Source organism: Colletotrichum graminicola, assembly GCF_000149035.1.
Source record: "Colletotrichum graminicola M1.001 genomic scaffold supercont1.1, whole genome shotgun sequence".
Classification (NCBI taxonomy): domain Eukaryota; kingdom Fungi; phylum Ascomycota; class Sordariomycetes; order Glomerellales; family Glomerellaceae; genus Colletotrichum; species Colletotrichum graminicola.
The window spans coordinates 874,265-877,877 of NW_007361005.1; positions in this window are offsets into that span (position 1 = coordinate 874,265).

Consider the following 3,613-nt stretch of genomic DNA (forward strand, 5'->3'; position numbering starts at 1 on the left):
ATCCTTACTACTTTATACTAACGCCTTTATAATTTTAATACTTACTTTAGATATAAAGCTACTAACTATATAGCCTATAACTACCCTTATAAGCCTAAGACCTCTATTAATAAGATTAACTTATAGTAATATATAGAGGATGTTATTAAGGCTAAAGATAAAAAGGAGCTAAAAAATTAGGTTCCTTAGTAAATTCTAACTCCCTACTAAGAACTAATATAAAAAATAATTTAAGGTTATTTATATATTTAATTAATTTATAAAATCTTATTAAGGGTAACCCCCTAGAGATAAAGTTAACTATAGCTTTTAATAAATATAGTATTTAACTTTAAGTGCTTCTTAATATAGGAGTAAATAGCTACGCCTTTATAAGTAACTAAGTAACCTCCTTACTAAAGAAATTTTATAATACCTCTTACTAAACTTTACCTAAACTAATACTAGCTATAAGGTTTAATAAAGAATAATTAGATAATATTTAATACGCTTAGACTATAAACTTATATATTAACTATTAAGTAATTTAATAAACCTTACTATTATAACTTAATACTAGCTACTATAATTTAATCCTTAGTTATATTTAGTTTACTTACTATAAGGTAAACCTAGATATATACTATAGGTAGCTAGTCTAGCTAGCTAAGTCCCTATAATAGCCCTATCCTCTAATAATTATTAGAGAGATAGAGGGCTTATACGCCTTAAAGACTATTAACGTTTAGCACTAAATTAATACTAAATATTAATAAGAAGTCTTTAAGATTAACTACTAGTAATACTAGTAGAAGATAAAAAAGTAAAAACCTTAATAAATTCTCTAATATACCTATAAGGAAGATTTAAAAGAGAACCTCTATAAGATAAGTAAGGCGCTTAATAGTTCTCCTCTACCTATATATAGTACTAAATAGCCTTACTATAAGGCTAGGTCTATATAGTTAGTAACGCTATAAAAGTATAACTATTTTATATTAATTAATATAGTATTTTTTAAGATAAATCTAAAGAGATAAGATATTAAGCTTAGTTCTATTTCTCTTTATAAGCTAGATTAAATAATTACTTAAAAGAAAAAAAAGCTAGCTAATAACTTCTTATAAGCTAATAACTAGGCTATATATAATTTAGTTAAAACTAACCTTTTTATTTTACTTTATACTTATAAGGATATCTTTAGTAAAGTACTAAGTAATTAGCTTACCCCTTATTACCCCTATAACTATAAGATTAAGCTTATAGAGGGAGAAAAAAAAAAGCTTACCTATTACCTATTATATAAATAATCTTTAGAAGAGCTAGAAGCTATAAGAGAGTACCTCCTAAAGAACTTATAAAAAGGTTAGCTTAAGCTAGAGAACACGCCCTAGGCTGCTCTTATACTATTTATTTAAAAATATAATAGCAGTCTATAATTCTATATAGACTTTTAGAAAATTAATAAACTTATAAAAAAAGACTACTATTTTCTTTTATTAATTAATAAAACTTTATTATATATTAGGTAAGTAAAGATTTTTATAAAGATTAATATTTACTAGGCCTTTAATAAAATCTAAATATACCTTAACTCTAAAGATCTAATAACCTTTTATACTTACTATAGTGTATATAAGTATAAAGTATTACTATTTAGCCTATATAATAGCCTAGCTACCTTTTAGTAGTATATAAATAATATCTTAATAAAGTATCTTAATAACTTTTATACTACTTACTTAGATAATATCTTAATTTTCTCTAAAGACCCTTTATAGCACTAAGAGTATATTAAGAAGATCTTTATCTAGCTTTATAAAGCTAGGCTATAAGTAGATATTAAGAAGTATAAATTTAAAGTAATAACTACTAAGTACCTTAGGTTTATTATCTCTACTAATAGTATTTATCTTAACCTTAAAAAGATTACTATAATTAAAAATTAAAAGCCCCTAATAACTATTAAGGGAGTTTAATTTTTCCTAAGGTTTTATAATTTTTATTACTAGTTTATTACTAAGTATAGTTATATAGCTTACCCTTTAACCTAACTTACTACTAAGGACTACTTATTTTTATAGACTAATAACTATAAAAAGGCTTTTATTTCTCTAAAGAAGTCTCTTACTACTACCTTAGTGCTTTATTATTTTAAGCCTAAACTCTTAACTTATATTAAGACTAACGCTTTAGACTTTATATATACTAGCGTAATACTTTAATAGTAAGAAAATAGTATTTAGTACTTAGTTACTTTTTACTTTAAGACTATAAGTAGTATAAAAATAAACTATACTATTTATAATAAGGAACTTCTTACTATTATTTTTATACTATAAAAATAATAAGCTAAGCTTACTAGCTGCTAATAGTATTTTAAAGTTATTACTAACTATTAGCTACTTTTATATTTTATAATAAAACGCTTACTAAATAGTTATTAAGCCTAATAGTTAGGATTAATAGCAGACTTTAATTTTTAGATTAGCTATTAACCTAGAAAAAAAAACGTCCTAGTAGACGCCCTCTTTAAGAAGAAAAAAGATCTTACTATATAAAAGGCTTTAAAAAAAGCTAGATATATAAGTACTTCTATCTCTCTTAGTGCTTATATTAGAAATTACTATATAGTTATAGTAGTTATAAAAGACTACTACTATAACTAAAGGAACTACCTCTAAAGTAATTATAGTAAGTACACTAACACCTAAAGATAACCTCTAAAGGTACCTACTAGTAAAATAAATCTTATAACTAAATTAAGAGGCTACTATACCCTCCTTATTAGCTTCTTAGGATCTAGCCTAATAAAGGTAAAAATAATAGAAACTAACTAATAATAGCTTATTAACTATAGATAGGCGCCTAGTAGTGCCCTCTAAAGATAACTTATATACTTATATAATTTAAGAAGCTTATAACTAAAAGTTACTTATACACCTTAAAAGAATAAATTAGTAAGATTATTAGGGAATAATATTACTAGCTAGAGATAACTAAAGATATTAAGTAATATATATATAACTACTATATATATTACTATATATATAATCTATATAATAAGCCCTTAAGAGAACTAAGGCTATTACTTATTTTATACTACCTATAGTAATATATTACTATAGATTTTATAGCTTACCTAAAGAATAAAAAGGGATATAATAATATATAAGTTATAGTAAACTACTTAGGGAAGTAGGTAGTATTAACGCCTTATTATAAGACTACTATAGTAAGAGATATATCTTACCTTTTTTATAAACGCTTACTACTTTTCTTTAGTTTTCTAAAAATAATTACCTCTAACTATAGCCCTTTATTTATTTTTAAATTTTAAAATAAACTAATAAAAATCTATAGTATTAAGATTTAACTTTTTACTACTAACTACTTATAGATAAATAATTAAATAAAAATCCTTAACTAGTATATTATCTAATAACTACGCCTATTAGTAAATTACTACTAAGATAACTAAAGTAAAATACTCCTTATAGTAAATTTTACTTACACTACACTTTTTAGTAAAAGCACTAGCCTGTTACTATTTAAAATTAAATTTAGCTATACGCTATAACTTAGTTTTAACTAGGACTATAAAATAGTAAAGTTTAATAGCACTTAAGAAAAA